This window comes from Delphinapterus leucas, chromosome 11 (assembly GCF_059928025.1).
Source record: "Delphinapterus leucas isolate spDelLeu-1000000601 "Yukka" chromosome 11, BTC_Dleu_Yukka2, whole genome shotgun sequence".
In the NCBI taxonomy this organism is placed as follows: Eukaryota; Metazoa; Chordata; class Mammalia; order Artiodactyla; family Monodontidae; genus Delphinapterus; species Delphinapterus leucas.
The window spans coordinates 84,630,595-84,653,076 of NC_143139.1; the positions used below are offsets into that span (position 1 = coordinate 84,630,595).

General features: G+C 43.6%; 1 long non-coding RNA gene across 8 annotated transcripts in view; it reads right to left on the reverse strand.

The window, feature by feature from the left end:
- Positions 1 to 22,482, reverse strand: part of LOC111187865 (uncharacterized) — an 81,924-nt gene that overhangs the window by 47,010 nt on the left and 12,432 nt on the right. For 6 of the 8 annotated variants that reach the window (XR_016395045.1, XR_016395040.1, XR_016395039.1 and 3 more), the window contains one exon: positions 1 to 22,482. This exon is cut by the window's right edge. This is a non-coding gene — a long non-coding RNA (uncharacterized LOC111187865). The other 2 variants (XR_016395041.1, XR_016395042.1) reach the window with 2 other exon arrangements.

Consider the following 22,482-nt stretch of genomic DNA (forward strand, 5'->3'; position numbering starts at 1 on the left):
CTAGGACTGGAGAGAAAGCTGCACAAATCCTCCCAGCAGCCGCACATCTTCATGTGCCAAGGCAGCTCTTGATACACTCTCCAGAAAGCCGTTTGCCTTTGGAAGTATCTGACCAAGATTCGGTGGAAATGTGCTCTCTTGTGATTCGTTGGGCTCTGAAAGGCATATGGACCGCTCTCTCTGGCGGGGGTGATTACACCTATTTAAAAATCAGTTACAGTTACTTTGCTATACAGCAGAAATTAACACAACATTGTAAATCAACTACACGCCAATAAAATACTTTTTAGTTAAAAAAAATTTTTAATAAAATAAAAATCAGTTACAGTAGAACACATCTGACTTTTTAGCCTATGAAGACACTATAGCAAACAGATAACAGCTCAGTGGCCATAATTAGAGACAACAAAAGTCAAGGTAGCTGGAAAAAACCTTGAAATATTAAAAATGTATCCTCTTAGAAGGCAGTCAGAATTCATCAAAGAATTAGTTACAGCTATGATCACTCCCTAGACTCTGAGAAACTTTGTCAGCATGTTGACGTTTCATGTTGTCTGCCCCCTCCCCCAAGGACATATTTGTAACCTACCTTTCAGTTTTAAATATACACCATGGTTACTGCTTAAATAAGCACTTTGAAATATTTGAGGGCATGCATTTTGGAGAAGTTAATCTGCTGCCTGTATCTCATATACGGCAAGGGGTAGCCGAGCAAATTGAAAGCAAATTGGATTTTGGAGCCACGATTACTGTACTGCGTTTCCAAAGGGAAAAGGTTCCAGTGGATCGTAACACCCAGAAACAACCTTCTCTAAAACAAAAGGGTTTTGCTTAACTTAGTCTTGGCGACATATATTCTTGAAAACTGAAATAGAAGTATTTTTAATTTCCTGCTTGACACTTTTCCTTGCAAGACAAATGGGACGCACAGCTGGATGACAGCTGGATAAGCCCAGCTCTTCAGAAGAAATATAACAAAAAGGAAGCCCATTGTTCAAATTACCATTCTGCATTGCCGCTGAAATGAATTTTAGGTCATCTACCCACTTGGAGAGGCGCCATGCTAGCTTGTCTAAAATGTGCAGATCTTCCCAGATGGCATGTGTGGTGCTTAAAAGACAACTCCCCTCCCCCAATGGGTGGGGCAAAGGCATTTTGTGTGTAGTAAATTGGTAAAGTGGGTGGGGAAATGAGAGAAAAAGAGAACTGGGACAAATATTACACTGACTCCAAGATTTGGAGTGTTAAACACAACGCTTAAAGTATACAAAAACATTTTCGTACCAAACACTGCATTTAATGTTGTCTTTTTACAACATAACCTCTTGAGGAGGATATGGAAACCCCTGTGCTGGTTAATTTTACATGTTCACTGACTGGGCTAAGGGGGGCCCAGATAGCTGGCAAAACTTTACCTCTGGGTGTGTCTGTGACGGTGTTTCTGGAAGAGATAAGCATTTAAATTGGTAGACTGAATAAAAAAGATTGCCAGCCCTCACCAAAGCAAGCAGGATGAGGGCCTGAACAGAATAAAAAAGCAGAGGACAGGCGAATTTGCTCTCTGCTTGACCCTCATTCTCGGACTGGGACTTATACCACTGGCTCCCCTCGTTCTCAGGCCTTTGGACCTGGACTACAGCTGTATACACCGCGGGCTGTCCTGGGCCTCCAGCTTGCGGAAAGCAGATCATAGGACTGTTCGGCCTCCATAACTGCATGAGCCAAACCCTCATAATAAATCTCCTTCTATAAATCTGTGTATCTGTATATTGTCAACAACAAACTGGCACTTGCCATTAGCACTTGCCAACTACCTCTACAAGGATCAAATCATGAGCCGCTGCAGCTGCTGACCATCAACACCCCCTGAAAGGAGCTCAGATCAGGAATGAGGCCCTCTGTGCTCTGGGAAAAACTGGCAGAACAGGTCATCAGATAGTCAGCTATTTTCAGGAGAAGATTTTATGAGCCCAATTCTTGCATCTCCTCGTATCTAGAAAAGCACTAAAATCCTTCATGGTGACGTCTGCGCCTCGTGACTAGCAGTAACCTTCATGAGAGTAGCAGAAACCTTCTGCAAAGAATGTGTGCTTGATTGCATGTACTCCTCCTTCACCAAAATCACATATATATTGACCTGACCTCCACCTCTTTGGAGCAGTTTCTCAGAGCTATCTGAAATGCTGTCTCCTGGCCTATAGTCCTCATTTTGCCCCAAATAAAACCTAACTTGCACCTCTCATGTTGTGCAGTTTTTTTAAGTCGACAGTTTTATGGCGACCATGAAAGGACCCAGAGTGGACTCTCTCCTTTGCCTGAACTCTGCAAGGGAGCAGAGCCTTGGTACCCGCAGAGTCCCCTTGCACCCATCCGCCGCCTCGGAGAGTCCAGACAAATTTGGGTGAATCTCTCCTGGTTCTCGGATCTCCCATATTGGCTGATGATCCAGAGTTGTAGTTGGCGGTGTAGAGCAGGTACCTGCCTCTCCCAGTTGAAAGATACTGGCGGGGAGGGCAGGGGGCTAGTTGAAAGATTCCAGGCAATACCCACCCAGGTGAAAGATACTGGGGGGGGGGGGCACTGGTTGAAAGATACCGGGGTTTGCCAGTTGTAGGAGACTGAGTGGTGTGTGCTGAGTGGTGGATCAGCTGAGAGGCTGATCTGATGCTTTTCCTCAAATCTGCTGCCTTAATAGAATTTGTCAGGATAAAAGTGAAGATATTACATGAGAGCTTTGCTCTGAAGAAAAGGGACAAGTTTTCTCCTGGCCAGTTACTGCTTTCTCAGGCAACTGAGAAATTTACGGGAGTGATGGACGCAGAGTCCTCATACCGTGCAGTGGTCCCATAGGGAAGGCCACTCACTAATTAAAACACTTGCTCGTAGGGGGGCTGCAGGATAAGAATTGGCCATTCAGGCCATCATCAAAAAATCTATGAACGATAAATGCTGGAAAGGGTGCGGAGAAAAGGGAACCCTCTTGCACTGTTGGTGGGAATGTAAATTGATACAGCCACTATGGAGAACAGTATGGAGGTTCCTTAAAAAACTAAAAATAGAACTACCATATGACCCAGCAATCCGACTACTGGGCATGTACCCTGAGAAAACCATAATTCAAAAAGTGTCATGTACCACAAGGTTTACTGCAGCACTATTTACAATAGCCAGCACATGGAAGCAACCTAAGTGTCCATCGACACATGAATGGATGAAGAAGATGTGGCACATATATACAATGGAGTGTTACTCAGCCATAAAAAGAAACGAAATTGAGTTATTTGTAGTGAGGTGGATGGACCTAGAGACTGTCATACAGCGTGAAGTAAGTCAGAAAGAGAAAAACAAATACTGTATGCTAACACATATATATGGAATCTAAGAAGAAGGAAAAAAAAGGTCATGAAGAACCTAGGGGCAAGATGGGAATAAAGACACAGACCTACTAGAGAATGGACTTGAGGATATGGGGAGGGGGAAGGGTAAGCTGGGACAAAGTGAGAGAGTGGCATGGACATATATACACTACCAAACGTAAAATAGATAGCTAGTGGGAAGCAGCCGCATAGCACAGGGAGATCAGCTCGGTGCTTTGTGACCACCTAGAGGGGTGGGATAGGGAGGGTGGGAGGGAGGGAGACCCAAGAGGGAAGAGATATGGGAACATATGTATATGTATAACTGAGTCACTTTGTTATAAAGCAGAAACTAACACACCATTGTAAAGCAGTTATACTCCAATAAAGATGTTAAAAAATATATATACATGTGTGCTTGATTACATGTACTCCCCCTTCACCAAAATCACATATATACTGACCTTCCCCCCACCTCTTCACAGCAGTTTCTCAGAGCTATCTGAAATGCTGTCTCCTGGGCTGTAGTCCTCATTTTGCCCCAAATAAAACTTAACTCGCACCTCTCATATTGTGCAGTTTTTTTAAGTTGACAGTTATCATCTACATTGTCACAACTCCATCTGTGTCAGCTACGGTTACAAACTGGCAAGCCTGCCAGTTATGACACTTAGCATTTCTGCTGAGCAGTCTTTACTAAGATTTCCAACATCAGATTTGCACGTATGGGTGTGAGAGGGTTTTCTGTATGGTTGCTGTCCTGCCACACAGTCACACACACGAGCCAACCACTCATTACTCACCTGACTCTCAGATTTTTTCCACTGTAGCTGGATTTCCCACTGGATCAACCAACTCTAAAGAGATCCTTAAGACCACGGAGAGAAATGACAGCAAGGTCTACCATTCAAAATTGATTTCCTATGCTAGGACTGGGGAATGAGCCCCCAATACCTGCGATCTTTCAGCAGAGGCAGCTGTTCAGACCCAACTGCACAAGCGTCCTGCGAGGTTTAGCCCAGTTTAACCAAGCTCTTCCCGTACCTGTGGCTGAGCTCCCTGGGCCTGAGTGGGTGTCAGTGGGCAGCAATGGAAGGAAGAAAGTCACCTGGAAAAGGAGCAGTGTCTGGAGAGGAGGACCGGGCTTTCCTGCACAATCCTGGAGACGTGGGGATAGCCAAGGGCACAGCTGTGGGTGGCTCTACCTGAATGATTCTTCCCTGGGCACAGAGACCTTGTTTCCACCTCCTTGTAGGTGGGGGAGGGCACAGTAAACTTGAAGTTCACTTTCTTTGCAGAAATGCAAACTCTAGAGCAAAACAATGGGACAGGACAATATGCTGCAGCACCAAACCACGGGTGTTTCATTCCCAACATCTCCTGCTTCTCTCTCTGCAGCCCTGCCTCCCCATCACTGCTGCATTCCAATTCACTTAGAAGAAGGTTGTTACAGCAGAAATGAAGAGAGAAAAACTCAGGTTTCAAGAGACTTCTGAAGCTCATGGTAGAGCCAATGGCTCACGAGAACAAGCCTGGGCTCTCAAAAGCCTGATTGTTGAATATCAAAAGACAGATTCCTGGCCAACTCCTGGAATAATTTTTTTTTTTACCACAAAAAATAGACTCAATTACAGGAAGATCTAAAGATTATTTTCCCCACACAGGAAGAAAAGAGATTTTGCTGAACTCAGAAAGGCGTTAAAAAAGAGACACAGAGAGAGAGAGAGAGAGAGAAAGCAATCAAGTTGCATAAGTGGGTTTCTGAGAAGGGGCCTGTGCCCTCCCCTGAACCCAAGGTAGCTTGCAGCAGGGAGAGACTGGCCTCTGGATGCTTCTGAGACCCGATAGTAGGGAGGACCTGAGCTCTGCTTCCCATCGGAAGCCTGGAAGGCAGCAGCTTTGCAGATTTCCCAATGCCACCAGGAAGAACCAGAGAGGAGAAATGGCTGTGGGGACAATGGGGGAGACGTATAGGGCCTGGGCCTCCAAGTGGTACAGTGAGTGGTGACATTCTCTTTTGGGAATGTTGAGTACCTACAAGACTGTAGGCTCAAGAAGAGTGCAGAAGGGAGCTGAGGGGTGCGTGTGAGGATGAGGGAACGTGGCAGCAGATGGCAGCACAGATGGAACAACCCAAGAACAGACGCGACCACAGGAATCCCCGAGGATGCCAAAAATGGGGGCACGTCGGTGTCTGTGGACCATGTGGAGCCACGACCACCTTGGTGGAAGATGGCGGGAACAGATGACAACCAAGGACACTCAGAACCAAGGCCCTCAGATCTAAGCACAACCCAACAGGGACACAGCAAGGTCACAAAGCCTCACTTGACTGAAAAAAATCCTGAATTGACTGAAAACAAACTAAACTGATGAGATTAACCTGAATTAACCTAGTTTCTGCCATCAGTGGGACTGTAGGCTCAAGAGAGATAAAATTGAAGTACAGAAATAATAAAGGCTCATTCCTTAGACCCCTGAGAAATGTGACTGAAATTTGTACTTAATACATCTCTCCTTACAATCAATACACACACCTCCCTAGATAGGGCTGCCAGGTTTAGCAAATAAAAATATAGAGCCTCCAGCTAAATCCAAATTTCAGGTAAACAATAAATCAATTTTTGGCATAAGTATATCCCATGGAATATTGGGCCATATACTTATACTCAAGATTATTTGTTACTTATCTGTAATTCAAACAATTTTTAGTATAAGTATTTCCCATGCAATATCTGGGATTCACTTATACTAAAACGTTATTGGGGGCTTCCCTGGTGACTCAGTGGTTGAGAGTCCGCCTGCCGATGCAGGAGACACAGGTTCGTGTGCCCCAGTCCGGGAAGATCCCACATGCCACGGAGCGGCTGGGCCCGTGAGCCATGGCCGCTGAGCCTGCGTGTCCGGAGCCTGTGCTCCACAACGGGAGAGGCCACAACAGTGAGAGGCCCGCATACCGCAAAAAATAAAATAAAATAAAAGGTTATTGGCTGTCTGAAATTCAAATTTAACTGGGCATCTTGTACTTTCTCTGACAATCCTCTCCCTAGACCCTCCTCCCTGGGTGGAATCTTTCTACCCGTGGAATCATACCAGGTTGTTAATATTGGCTAACGCCTACCTTCTCCTGAAGCCACAGTATCTGAATTTGCCTTTTTTTTGTTTCAAAGTCCAACTATAGTCTTCAGTCCAGCATTTCAGAATCAATTCCCAGAGCTCCTGAATGGGGACCACCCCCAAGTACTCCTTCAGACACTGAAACTCATTTCAGTAGATTCTGCATTCTTTCAGTTCATTTGCCAGGACTGTGAGTTTTAAAGGACTCAGGTTTGGTTTTTTCCTCAAGCTGTGTCTGTTCTGTCAGAAGGGGTCTTTGCTGGGAAGGGGGAGATACTGTCTAAAGATGTGTAGTTTCGCTTCTTCATCTTCTGTGCTGATGCGCTCCACCGTCCTCACGTCTGGGCGGGCACACAGCGACTTGTAGGACAGGCTGGAGGAGACAGTGCTCATGATAAACTTGCAATGAGGAGACAGCAAGCCTGGCAGCCAGGAAAGGTCTTTTGCCCGACAGAAAGAGTCAAAGGCAGTTGAAAATGTCACGACTTTAAAACTACTTTTCTGATGGTTTTTAAACTTAAGAGTAGGTGGTGGAGAAAAAGGAACCCTCCTACGCTGTTAGTGGGAACGTAAATTAGTTCAGCCACTATGGAGAACAGTATGGAGGTTCCTGAAAAACTAAAAATAGGGCTTCCCTGGTGGCGCAGTGGTTGAGAGTCCGCCTGCCGATGCAGGCGACACGGGTTCGTGCCCTGGTCCGGGAAGATCCCACATGCCCCGGAGCGCGGAGCGTCTGGGCCCGTGAACCATGGCTGCTGGGCCTGAGCGTCTGGAGCCTGTGCTCCGCAAAGGGAGAGGCCACAACAGTGAGAGGCCTGCGTATGGCAAAAAAAAAAAAAATAGATTACAACATAATAGAGTGTGTAATTTCATTTACATGAAGATATCCACAGGAAAAAGAAGGCTTAACAGTGGTGAGGCTGTGAGTATATTTAATTTTCTATTTTCTTCTTCTTTATCATATTTCCTATGAGAAACATACATGCTTACATAATTCATAATTATGCATGTAGAAGTTTTAGAGAAAATGCTTCACAAAGTAATGACTGATACTAAGAAGCATTAGAGGTTCCATTGATCCAATATCACTTCAAACAGAAGAAAAACTAAAGATAGCAACCAATCAATGGGATTTGGTGCAAAATCAGTATAGACAAGGCAGATCAAAATATACAACCTAAAGACCATAGTAGGGGCCCAATAAATGTCTGATCAAAGTATAAAACAGAGGGGCAGAACCGTGCAGGAGTAAAGGCCAGTTTCTAGAACAAGGCTGCCCACGCCTGAATTCCAAGTCCACCATCATCTTAGGACCTTCAACAAGTCATCTAATATCTCCCAAGTCCAGTCCCCTCTGTGCAAACAGGGATGATGGTCACAATCTCTCTATCACAGGGTTGTTGTGAGAATTAAATGTTAATATCTCTAAAGTTCCTAGAATGGTACCTGGCCCACTGTAAGTGTTATATAAGTATTTGTTCCATAAAATATTCAGCAGTAGCTAGCAGCAGTGCTGGCTATAACTATAGATAGGCAATGCAATGGAATGGTGCTGTGCACATTCTAAATTAAGGGGTTTTCTTTTTATTAAATAGTAATAAAATAGGTATTATTTTAAAAAGAGATTACCTTCTCTCCTGAAATCCCATAAATGCCAACCAATTCTTCGATTCCATCTAGTACAAGTATACATGGCTTTACACTGATGGAAGCAATGCACACTTCTACAAGAAGTGAAAAGACCAAGATATTTGCATCTTCATTGAGAATATCAGTCTCAAGCTGGGTACCTACAGCACAGAAATGTGCTCAAATCAGCTGAAAATGTTTCCATCATTGCTAAAACATGTTAATGGGATGAAGAGGCAGAAGGGGTTGGGAACAATGAGTGCTACTCACAGCTGTACAGCTGACACATATACTGATATGTGTGATTAGCAGCCTCAAAATATTCAGCCCAAAACAGGTAATGATATTTACCACCAGATGTCTCCTATGTATTTTCAGGATTTTATATAAAAAAACATTCTGTATGATCCAAAGCACTACTATCACTTTCCAAAATGCAAATGTTGATCATCACAAAGAGTTGGATGGGAAGAAAGAGAAGTCAGGCTATGTGACCTGCGAAGCTTCAGCAGATCCTTAACATCAGGTGCCTGCTCAGGGGGTCACGGCCACCACCCTGGGCGGTCCAGCAGTGCACACACACAACACCTCCCACCCACCACCTAGCTTCTTGGGTCCTGGCCCTTTTTTTTTTTTTTTTTTTACTGGCCCATTTTTAAACCTAACACAACCAGTCCTAAATTTCTCAGCCCATAGTAATGGACTCCAGAGCTTGGATTCTGGAAATTCCCAGGGAGAATTAAGTTATGAAGCAGCAAAGAATAAAGGAAGTAATTTGAGAGGACCAACTTGCAGACTGTGATTAAGTGACATAGTAGCAGCAATCCCAAATTATAATCAACTACCTAATATTCTAAGAGTACTTTATTACATACAACTTCCGCCTTGCTTTTAATTTTCAAAAGCAATATTTTTCGAAGAAATTTAGGCATGTTAGGATCTAGAAAATCAAGTTATGCAAAGAAGCTGGAATGAATTAAATTTCTCAGATGTATGAAGATGCTGTTAGAGTCATTGAGAGTAATTAGGTTTAACAAATATTTATTGGTTGCCTCTTATGTACAAGGTTCTGTGCTAGACGCCTAGGAGATAGACGAGATAAAATGATCTATAATATAAAGTCAAAAGCTAAAGGAAGCGGAAATGGGGTCTGTAGACACAGTTTAAGGCAGAATATAAGTCTAAAGGCTACTGGAGTTTGATGCAGACCCATCACAATAAAGAAAATCTTCATGCAGAAGACATTGGGAATGAGCCTCAGAGAATACACAGGTAGAGTTGAGGGCAAGGGTATCTCAAGCAAGACAAGGCAGAGATGAAGGCCTGGAGGTAGGAAATCCCATGAACATTCAGAAACCAGGAAGTCACTTAGAGCAGTGGTACTCACCAGCGGCGTTCAGGGATTCTAGACATCCCACAACACAGCCAGTCACACACAATGAAGCTCTGTCCCGGGGTCTGACTTTCAAACCTTCTGTCAGACAGTCACATGGTGTGTGTGTGGGGAGGGACTTTATAATCACTAACCTAGAAACAGCTCTATTTTACACATAAATGCAAAGTGCTTTTCGCATGGGTTTAAAACACGCTGAATTTTCTAAGAACGTAACTACCATGTGAGACTGATAGAAGCTTATATGTTGTTTTGTCTGAAATGATACCAACATTTGTTCACCATTTCAGAAAATCACACCCTGAGAGAATACTGCCATGATGTTTGTGCCTTGAATACAGCACACCCACGTCAGTCTAGACCATAGCTATTGCTTTCAGGGTCGTTTACCACACAGAGGCAGGCACCAGCCTACTCCACTGTGTCTTCTGTTGGAATCATGTCTGCGCGTTTACATGTTGAAATACATATTATTTTATAATAAATTACTTTCTCTGTCTTTGTCCATTATATTACAGTAGAGAGTTGCACTGATACTTTTTTTTTTTTTTTAGCGGTACGCGGGCCTCTCACTGTTGTGGCCTCTCCCGTTGCGGAGCACAGGCTCTGGACGCGCAGGCTCAGTGGCCATGGCTCACGGGCCCAGCCGCTCCGCGGCATGTGGGATCTTCCCAGACCGGGGCACGAACCCGTGTCCCCTGCATCGGCAGGCGGACTCTCAACCACTGCGCCACCAGGGAAGCCCTGCACTGATACCTTAATTGAGGTATCATTATGCACAACATAATGATTCAATATTTGTATTCATTGGGAAAAGATCACCACAGTAAGTCTAGCTACCATCCGTCACCATACAGAGTTATAAACGTTTTTTCTGGTGATGAGAACTTTCGAGATTTACTCTTTAGCAACTTTCAAAAATGCAATACAGTATTGTTAACGAAACTATAGTCACCATGCTGTACATGACATCCCCATGACTTATTTTATAAGTGGATTATTGATTTTTAAAGATATTTTTATATCAGAAAATGACCACAAAATCAATGACTTGAAAGTCATATACGAATGTGAGATATAAAGGAGAAGGCATCAAAAAAGGCAGAGTTTCAGCTTGTGTCACACAATTAAAAATATTTTTCAAGAATGGGAAGAGAAAAATTAATCTTGATGCTTCATCCTTTGAGTTTAAAAAAACATTTAAAATATGGGCAATGTTGAGATGTCAGGCCTTCGATGACAGAATTTTAGAACAAAAGGGGTTATGCAGATCCTCTAGTCTCATCTAAACCCCTCATGTCACAGATGAGGACACCTTGGCCTAGAGATGAAGGGACTTGGACACACAGATGATCAGGAGCCTTTAAAACACTTATTCTTCTAATAGCTTTTCTTCAAACAACAAGGAATTATGTAAAGACTACTCCATTTGAGTTTGCAAGCTGTGTGGGTCAACATTTCTTGCGCAGTCACAGGTGGGAGGTGTGGATTGTCTGTCTCACAAAACTGGTGTAGAGGTTAAATAACAAAACGGAGGTGAACGAACCTCAAAAGACTTACACAGCCTGACAATCATAAAATGTAATATCACTAATAATAATCAGAAAAAAAAAATTCTAAGAAAAACGTATTCAAGGATGATTCTTGTGGATTTCTATCCTTGTATACGAAGGAAAACATATGTTCGGTGTTTTTAAAATCACATTTTGGGTGGTTAGAATGATTTCTCCTCAAAATGATGTTGAAGACAAAGTAAGTCAGCATCACTAGTATTAGAAAATGATCCTCAACATTTCTCTTTATTCTGGCAGAACCAAACTGTCTCTACTAAATGACAACAGCCTGTTGCCTAATTTAAATGGTAACAGCTTAACTGTTTACACACCCAGTTGGGATAGCTAAATTAATGGGGAAAGAAAAAAAGTTAATTGATGCAATTCCATGATACTTAGTAACAAAGTGGCTTAGTGATTGACTTTTTCTCTTTTTTGGGCACTGTTGTCCTATTGCCTCTCATTATTCAATATGGATTTATTGAGAACCTTCTATGCGTCAGGCTCTGTCTGTGCCAGGCACTGAGTATGACAATGGCCAATAAAATAGACATGGTTCCTGAACGCACAGGACTATAGAGGGAGACAATAAAACGTAGAATGACAGGACCAGGTGTGAGTCACCCGAGGGCCCAGAAAGGCAAGCTGACAGTATTTGCAGGGAGACATCCACGTAAACTAGAATACACTGGGACTGGGGCTATCCTTGCCACCTGATCAAAGTTAGGGGTGAGGGAGAGAGGCACCCATCAGCCCCCCTTCTAGAGAGGGTGACCTTTAAATAGGGCTGTAAGAGATGAGAAGGATTTCTCTGACCTGAGGAAAGTGGAGGGCATTCCAGGAGAAGGGAACTGAGTGGGCAGACTCAGAGGGATGGACATGACTGGCTGCTCCAAAGAAACCATCCCCTTGGAGCAAAAGGCTGGAGAAGTCAGCCGAGCCCAGTGCACAAGGGTCTGGCAAGGGCTGCCAAGGATTCCTGCTAGTATTTCCACCCGTTCCACATCAATGACCTCTCTGCAGACTCTCCTGATAATCGATGCTGGCAGAGGACCCCGATGGAAATCATCCAAAAGAGAGAAATGTCCCTCTGTTGGCTCAAAGGGGCAAGACAGTTCAGTAATGAGGAGTCGGGGCTTTGAACACAACAAAGACCGGAGTTTGAACTCCCTGCTCTGCCCACGTGTAGCTGTGTGACCCAGCCATCCGTCCCATCGCTTTATCTGGGACGATAATGCTGTCAAGGGCTTACTGAGAGCATTAAATGAGATGTCAATATTTTATGGTATGTGACACTTAATCATACAGTAAAATTTACTGACTAGCATTTTTTCCTCTTAAAAATTAAGAACCTGGCTATAGACTATAACATGGTTTGAAATGCTATGTCTGCATGATAAGTTAAAATGGAAAATTTATAATTTGTGCTCCAAAAGCTTATTTAGAATTTGTCTTGCACTGTTTTGTATAATGCAGAATGATTTTATTTTTACAGGCTTGTAGATCCTAACATTTACATATCTTTATTTTCATATGTATAGTTGTTTTACTTTAAATGACTAAATAAGCTATTTTATTTCAAACACAGTTGAGTTGGTTCTAATTATTGAACTGTCTATGCACTGTATGTAGCAAGCATCTTTAATCTATTGTGTACAAGTGGAGAGGGTAACTATTTCACAGAAGCATAACTGTACTATTATATCAAGAAAGACCTCTTGGGGGCTTCCCTGGTGGCGCAGTGGTTAAGAATCTGCCTGCCAATGCAGGGGACACGGGTTCGAGCCCTGGTCCAGGAAGATCCTACATGCCATGGAGTAGCTAAGCCCATGTGCCACAACTACTGAGCCTACGCTCTAGAGCCGGTGAGCCACAACTACTGAGCCCACGTGCTACAACTACTGAAGCCCGTGTGCCTAGAGCCTGCGCTCCGCAACAAGAGAAGCCACCACAACGAGAAGCCCGCGCACCGCAAGGAAGAGTAGTCCCCACTCAACACAACTAGAGAAAGCCCGTGTGCAGCAACGAAGACCCAATGCAGCCAAAAATAAAAAATAAAAAAAACGAGAGAGAGATGCTGATGAAGCCCTTAGCCACAGCACCTGGCACTTGAAAAGCCTTTAATAAATGGAACTCCGGTATTTCCCTCGTGGCGCAGTGGTTAAGAATCCGTCTCCTAATGCAGGGGACATGGGTTCGAGCCCTGGTCCGGGAGGATCCCACATGCCGCGGAGCAACTAAGTCCGTGTGCCACAGCTACTGAGCCCGCACTCTAGAGCCCACATGCTACAACTACTGAAGCCCACATGCCACAATTACTGAAGCCCACGTGCCTAGAGCCTGTGCTCCACAACGAGAGAAGCCACCGCAATGAGAAGCCCGCGCACCGCAACGAAGAGTAGCCCCCGCTCGATGCAACCAGAAGAAGCCCGTGCACGGCAACAAAGACCCAACACAGCCAAAGATAAATAAATAAATTTATTAAAATAAATAAATAAATGGAACTCCTTGTTAGTCAGGGCTGCCACCAGGGTCCGGAGTAACAGGGCAAGGAAACATGTAAGTAGGAAAAGCGGTGGCTCTACTTTGACCTTCTGTGAAGCCTGTCACAGAGGGGATGTCAGCTGCAGGGCAGGCAAGGGCACTTGGGTTGGGAGAGCTGGATATGGGTGGGCGGGCAGTTCTCCTCTTGCTAGATCCCTTTATCCTGGCCAGCGAGGGTGTGGGTGGGGAGCAGAAATGTCAGCTTCACCCAGGGGCGTTTCAGCATCCCCACTAGGGAGGCGCCCAGGCTCAGAGCCCACGCAGGAGCTGCAGCTGTGGACAGCTGAGGCGGGCACGAGAAAATGCTCTCTGCAAAGAAGCTGAATCTGCTCGTGACCTCCCAGGCCCAGCTGTGCTCTCAGGAGCCGCTCCTACTCCCCTGCCCACGTCTACCTCCCCGGGGGAAAAGCCAGCTTCGTAGCTGAGGCAGTGATGCTAAATGATGCTGGAGCCAGCCGGCCCTGCTTGTCCTGTTGCTTAGATTTTTTCAGTGAAAAGCTTCTGGAAATGCAGAGGAGTCCCAGGTCCATGAGTATCACTGCATAAAGACTCCAGCCCTGTTCCTCACGTAATTTAATAAATATGTGTCTAGTGATTTTTCATTGATGTAAGTTCCACGTGGGCACTTACCAGGCTTACCTAACTCACTACTGGATAGTTAGTGACTGGCACAGTACCTGATCATAAATAGTTGATTGAGTGAATGAAATAAAATAAACAAACCTGACACTCAGGTTCAGCAAAGCAAGAGGATCAGTCTGAAAACCTATTGAAATAGAAAACCTATAGCAGGCTCATTACATAGTAGTTACTCCATAAGAATTCCATCTCCATGACTATGAGTTAGGAATCAATGCCTTATTGCTTTAGTCATCTCACCATCAAATTTGAATGGCAGGATTGGATTGGATTTGATGCCCCACTTTCACCTTTGCCCTCTTTCAGTCTCTCGTCAGCCAAGCCACCAGAGTGAACTTATCAAATGTCATATAGGTCATTGCCCTGCTCAAAAGAAGTAAAAGTCTAAGTCCTTACAATGATGCATGAGAACAGACAAGACCCTCCTCTCATCCCTTACATCTCCAACCTCACCCCATCACCCTCCCTACAGCTCTGACTTCCTTCCAGCTGTCTGGCCTCCCTGCCGTTCCTCCAGCCTCAGGACCTCTGTGTTTGCTGTTCCCTCTGTCTGGAATACTCTTCCAACTCACATTGGCAAAGCCTGTTCCCTCACCTGCTTCTAGCAGTTACCCAAATGCCACCTTCTCTCCTACCAGATGGCCTATTCCCTTTCAGGGTTTCATCTTGCTCCATAGCACTTACAGGCATCTAGCCTACTACATATTTTCCATATGTATCATGTCTGTTGCGTGTCTCCATAATACAAGCTCCATGGAGGCAAGGATGTTTGTCTTTTGTTCATTGCTGTATCCCCTGTGTCTAAAACATGTTTGGGCACTTAGCAGGTAAAAACCAATGAAGGAAAAATACAAATATAATATACCCCCATAAATAAGCTAGGGTCTTAATGATTTCTTCTCAAGAACAAATAGAAAATGAAAACATTGCAAAGCAAACTGTGGCTCCCTTCAAAAGAGAAAAAAAAGAGAACGCTATTGCTCTAGATGGTTGGTTATTAAGAAAATGCTTTGAAACTCCAAAAGAACACCCTTTCCCGTTAGCTGCACACACTATTCAGGAACTTACAATACAAAGTGTTGTTTCCAAATGGCAAAGCCCTGCTTCCACACAGCTAATCTCAAAGGACTTATTTAATTGCTGTGTTTTGATTGGGCACAACTGGAGTTGTGTAATTGCAATAAAATTTATTAAATGTCTCATCCACTCTGAAATACTTAAAATTATAACCTAAGTGAGATATAATTCACATACCAAAAAAATCCACCATTTTAAAGTATACAGTTGGTTTTAGTATACTTAGTATATAGTAAATATCATCACTATCTAATTCCAGACCACTTTCAGGACCCCAGAAAGAAACTCCAGACCCATTAGGGGTCATGTCCCGGTTCCCCTCTACTCTCATCCCCTGACAGCCACTAACCTACTTTCTGTCTCTATGGACTTGCCTATTCAAACCTAAGATTTTTAACAGATGACATATATTTCATACTCTTGTAGTTTCAAAAACCTTGACTGAGCGCCATGTTGTTTTAACCAATTGTCTTCCTCTTGGCATGGGTTCCCAGAACCACAAGAATGTTCGTAGCTCTGCACATCATAGTGGGTGCTGAGACCGTGGCAGACATGGTGGAGCAAACCTTGAGCCACCCTAGCCACTGCGAGTTTATTTCAAATCCCCAAACTCTCACAGAATAAATGAGATCTGTAATAAGAACTGGAGGGTGAGGATGGAAGAAAATAAAATGATCCCAAGAACCTCCCTATTTCTAGGGTTGAGACTGGAAAGGACACCACAGACAAACCCAATTCTTTCCTCATGCCCCAGTCTCTTCATGCCTGTGGGTGGCGAACAGAGCATGTCAGCACCCGGAGTGGGAAAAGATATGGGGGTTTTAATGCAGACGACGCTGGATAAAACAGTGAAGGAGTGCAAACTTTGGGTAAGATAACTCGATTCTCACAAACGCAAATAATGCTATGGCCCATAGTCGGCAATTAACAAGTATTGGCCGAATATCTTAATGTAATTAATAATGAGCTGATGATGTATGTGGAAGCTCTTTGTAAATTATACAATACTGTACAGATGCATTATTCATATTTCCTAATCCAGTTTCTTCTCCTTAAAATCATTCCATCACTGACAGGAATGATTTAGACCAACTTTGATCTATGGGATTAAAAAAGAAGGCAAGCTCTCTGCCCTCCAGCATTTATAATCTTCTTGAGGAGACTGAAGGGAAGTAACTTGGCAGTTGCAGAGTGATAACTGATAAGGAGATTCTAACCTGGGGGTGACTTTTAGGGAGCCTCTCTTGCAGGCAAGGATGGACATAGAAAGGGGTGAGGGAGGAAATTCCAAATTTGGGGGATCATATTCACTAAAGTCAGGCTGCTTTGCTTGGGATTTCTTGACATCTTACCTGAGAATAGATAGGCTGGGGCCTGCTGCGGCATTATTAAAATCAAATTCCACATCCTTTAAGGCAAATCTTTCCAAGATTTCAAAGGTTCTGTTTGACTCCTTGGAAATAACAAACACTTCCTTGCACTTCTCAGTGAACTCTTCGTGATAGAAACGTTCAAAGTTGTGCTTGAAGTCTTTAGACACAAAAAGATATGTTTTAATACCTTAGATTTATAGTTTTGCATTTTCCATTACACATGGTTATTATGAATACCAAGGAAAGTATCTCCCCTTCTGTGTCTATACCACCTTCTTTCTATGTTAGCACCAAATTTCATAGCCCATTCTACATTCTAATGAAAGGAAGCTATAGGCAAGCAATTTAATCTTAATGCTATTTGTACATGAAATCCTATGTAGGATTCCAAGTTATTTCATGACCTCAGAGTGACCAAGGCAAAAAAAAAAAATTGGATTTGCTACATATATCATCTTGTATTTTTAGACTGTTAGCTAAATATGAAGTTACCTAATTCAATCTCGTGGCATATGTGTATGTTTCTATCCATGGCAATGGTTGGGGGAGTGGAGTGTATTTTTAAGATAAGATGCCCAATGACAACCATGGGTACAGCTGCAACTCTGCCACTGGGCAAGTCCCTTAAATTCCCAGGTAAAATAAGTAGCAGGGCCAGACAACTGGATCTCTGAGACTCCTTCTAGTTTCAAGGCACTGTGTTTCTAAACTCATTGCCTAATTAAAGTCAAGGTGTTCTGGACTGCCAAAATGTCCTCCTGTCTCTGGAGACACCTACATCTCCCAGAGTTTGGGTGGGTTTTTTTTTTTTTTTACATGCAGTGAGGCAGGAAAATGAACATCAGGTAGTTTAACCTGGTAAGGTCTCAAGCTATCTTATACCCCCTTAGTTAACTGGGCTGCCTTGTGGCTCAGGTTAGGGCCAGAATAACCTAGAGGACCAACAGTTTGGCCAAGGTTAGCTTCAAATTTCAAGATCTTAGATAGAATTGGAAATGATCCCACAGTCTAATGGATCTCTTTAGCTCACCCTGAACCTCACCCACTAGTCTCAGGCATCTCCAAGGACCTCAGAGTGCTTCTGAAGGTCAACAGTATGAACTGAGGGCTTCCCTGGTGGTGCAGTGGTTGAGAGTCCGCCTGCCGATGCAGGTGACACGGGTTCGCAGAGCGACTGGGCCCGTGAGCCACGGCCGCTGAGCCTGCGCATCCAGAGCCTGTGCTCAGCAAGCTGTGAGATTCTGGAACTATCTGGGTGATTAAAGGGTATCGAAGATCCAAAAGAAAAGTAATTTAGCCTTTTTTCTGAAGATTCTGTAATAATCCATCCATTCTGTACCTTCTACTGCAGACATGCAGTCCATATATTACATATTCAAAACTAAAGTCTAAAACAGGCTAATATTTCAATAATAACCAAAATCAAAGACTAAGGAGAATACTATGGAGAAATAATCTGTCTCTAACCCAAATATACAGAAAGGCTTGATTCTTGAACATGTTAGTAAATATTAATGAATGCAGTTCAGATTGAGACTAGTCAAAGAATATCACTATTAACCATACTTCAGGCCTTAGCCAAATATATACTATATTCTTCCAGGACTCTTTTTTTTTTTTTTTTGCGATACGCGGGCCTCTCACTGCCATGGCCTCTCCCGCTGCGGAGCACAGGCTCCGCACGCGCAGGCTCAGCGGCCATGGCTCACGGACCCAGCTGCTCTGCGGCACGTGGGATCCTCCCGGACCGGGGCATGAACCCATGTCCCCTGCCTCGGCAGGTGGACTCCCAACCACTGCGCCACCAGGGAAGCCCAGGACTCATTTTTTATGATTCATTCTCATTAGCCTAATATGTGTCAGGCACTGTTTTTAGGTATTTTACACACATTATTATACACATTACCTTGAGTTCAAGGTCGTTAATGCTAACTCAGTAAATAGAAGAAACCAAGGCTTAACCAATATTACATCATTTTCTCAAAGTCACAGAACTAGGAACTAAAAAATCTTGGATCTGAGAGCATTTCTGTTGTTGGACATTCTAAAACTCCAAGCTCGTAGTAAATATTCAGGATATTGTGGGGCTGCCCAACTTCTATTCACCCTACCGTAATCCCAGTAACAGCCCCAGATTATCATTTGGGGTCCCACCTTGTCCCAACTCTCACTTCATGTTATTGTAGTGGGTCTGACTCCCTCCAGCTCCAGACGTGGCATATGACCCAAGTTTAGCCAATCAGTGCATCACATTCTCCTGGCACCAGTGACTGAGTCAGATACAAACATATAGTCCAAGTCTGGCTAATCAGAGACAGAAAGACTTAATCCTAGGACTTTGAGCCATTCCTGCTGGACCCGCAACATCAGGACAACAGAGCCATGCAGAGACATAGTGAGAAACCAGGGCCTGGTAACCTCATTTGAGCCAGTGGATGAAGACTGAGCTGAACACAGACCCAATCCTGGGCTTTAAAGTTATATAAACTAAAATTCCCTGTCTGTTGGAGCCAGTCCGAGTCACTTTCAACCCAAAGAGTAACGATTGTTACAATATTCTTTTCTAGGACTCCAAAATAATTTGGCTTGTAGGCAGAGTTTTGTTTGACCAGCACAGGTGGGATTTCATGTCCCACCCCAACAATGGATGTGAATGACTTTAGGCGGGTCAACGCCCTTCCATTCAGTTGACTACAGATCCATCTGCCCCCCTATCATATTAGAAGGACTATGCCTGCCTGGTCCCTGAAAGCATTTGAGAATGCACCACCTGCATTTTGCACTCCCACATTAATTGGGTCCTTACAACAGTAACTCACAATCTTTTTTGGGTCATTAAACCTTTTGAGAATCTGATCAAAGACACAGGCCAACTTCCTACCACCCAAAACACACATCTGCATATAAACATTCTCTTTTTCATATAAATTTAGGGCATCACAGATCCCTCCCAAAGTCTGTCTAGGTGAAGAATCTCTGCCCTGCTCTGATGTTGTTCCTCCCTTTTCAATCTGTACATGTCCATGACACAGTATTTTCAGAATAAATGTAACCATTTCATTCAGAGGCAACAGGATGCCAGGCAGTGCTTCTCAAACTTTAATGTGCCTGCAACTCACCTGGTCATCTTTATTAAAAGGCAAATTCTAATTCAATAGACCCAGAATGCATTTCTAGCAAGTTCCTAGGTGATGCCGAGGCTACTGGTGCACGGATCACTTACTCTCTGAGTAGTAAGTGTGAAGGCAAACGAGCATGGATTTTGGAGTCAAAAGGACTTGGGTTCAAATCCTAGAATGATCCCTCACTGGTGAAGTGACATTAGGTAAGTCACTTAACTGCTACACAGCAGCTTTCATTTGTTCATCTGTAAAACAGGAATTAGAGCACCTAGCTTGCAGGGCTAAACCTTGAAGATTAAATGCGATAACGTGCAAAAAGCACATGACAATTAATAAAAGTTCTCTCCTCTTTAGATCAGGATTTCTCAACCTTGGCATTGTTGACATTTTGGGTTGGAAAATTCTTTATTATGAGGGGCAGTCCTGTGCACTGTAGGATGTTTAGCAGTGACCCTGACCTCCACCTGTTAGATGCCAGTAGTACACCCCCAACTGTGACACCAAAAATGTGACACCAAAGACGTAGCCAAAAGTCCCTTGGGGGCAAAATCAGCCCTGGTTGAGAACCTCTGCTCTATATCTACATGTTAACTGCCAGATATTTTAGGTCTTCTCTGAGCTCCTTGACTTCCTAAATCCTCTTCCATGACCCACTATTTGTTCTCAGTTTCAAAAATCTTCAAATGAAGAAATGCATGTTACAGGAATATGGTAATAACTTTAAATGCTCAAGGAATATTTTCAACCATTTAAAAATTCCTTTCACAAGGAAGACATACAAAACACATGGACCTATGACAACAGACTTAGCTATCTCCATATTTACTAACCTATATTTTCCATGATTAAAGTGGCTGGGTAAAGTTTTTCTATCATAACCAACCAGTCCTTGAGAACCAGGCTCACCCAAGTCACAGAGATCTCTGTACAACCTGACAGGTAGCCCCTTGCTAATAATCTTGGCCTTAAGCTTTCCAATCTTTAATTTTTCCTCATCATTGAACAGAAAACCTGCGGACAGCATGTCCTCCTTTTCTTCGTCCATAGGCTTCAGCAGCATGGTTCCTGTCCTAAAGTAAAAATACTGAAATTGAGACTCATTCAGAAATGCTGCTTGGATGATCTCTAACTCAATCAGACTGTGGTTGGGATTCTCCAGGACCCAAGGATAACAGTTTTTTGCAGCAACATAGAGATTCTGTTCCATTATGGATAAACTTGACAAGTCAGTTGCCTTGGAGAACATGACAGGTGAGTAGTCAGGGAGAAAGTCCCCGTATGTCTGACCCAGCAAGCAGATAAAAAAGGAAAAGCAGCTGTTCACGCAGTCCAGACAGAGCTTCAGATGTCGCTAGTGGAGACAAAAATGTTGTCTAAATAGATTGAAGGGTAAGGGCGCCTGGGCCTTCAACGCTGACCACCTCAGGTCCACAGCTTTGAAACACGCACCCCGGGAATTGCAGAATTCGCTCAGCTGAGGGAAGATGTAGTTTGCCGAATAGTCTCTCTCTTCCTGAAAATCATCCAGAGTCGAGCAGATGTAAGGCTGAATGGGTTTCTGGGGCTTTAAAAGGAATTGGGCAGACCTGTCTACATTCTCATTTGCCTCCTGGCTCATTTCACTTTGCTCAGAGATGACATCACCCTTAAAACAAAACAATTTTCATCCTGGTGCAGTCACTGACCTCCACTGCTTCTATGACTTCCCCCTAATTATGTTCACTATAAACAGATTGAAATCTTTCCCCAAAATGCCTTCTTTCTTATAGATATTTGAAGGTGATGCCAACCAATGGACAGATCAGAGTTGAGACACAATCTAGTTTAAGTTAGGAGTGAAAAAGAAAAAAACACATTCTTTTTTAGGATTACAGGAAGTCCACGGATCCTCTCTTTCCCCAGAGCTTTTGCTGAAGAGCTGAGAACCACGGGTGATGAGTGGGCACTGGTTACAAGGCTCTCCCTCTTTTCCTCAGCCCCCCATTCCACCTTCCCGGTGTTCCGTTGGCCACCTGCTCCTTCTGCCGCCCTGTGAATTTGAAAACTACACAAGGGGACTTGCTAAGAGTGTGAAAAGGAAGGCAAATGCAGAAAAGGAGCCTAGTGTATCCAGCAACAGAATAAGCCAAGACCCACGACTGTGACCAGAAGCAAGAATGAAAAGAGGTATGAAGTTGAGGTCAGGACAAGAGGAACAAATCAAAATATAATAAGGGCCAGGACCAGTAATGTCCCTGGCATGTGAGAGGCAAAGAAGTCTGGATCTAAGAATCTGATGGAGTTCTGTGATCATTTTTATCTTAAGCTGTGCAGGCTCATACGACACTCCATTCACCTACACGCACTGGGAATTCAATTCCACTGACCTAATGGAAGAACACACGCCCTCCAGCAATGATGTAGATATGCTTGCACCTTGCTCAGAAGCAAAATATTCAATGAAAACTACTTAGCTTTACGAGCTTTTTCTTGATGCAACTTATTTCCATACCAAATGCTGCTTTATTGGTTATGTTTGTTGCTTTCACCTATAGAGAAACATACCGTGTTATCACGTATAGGGCAATTTTCCATCAAGACCACCTGACAAGAATATAATAATACATTACCTTTTAAAAAAAGTATTAACCCTTTTGCATTTAATTGTCACAATAATCCTACGATAGATAATATTACCAC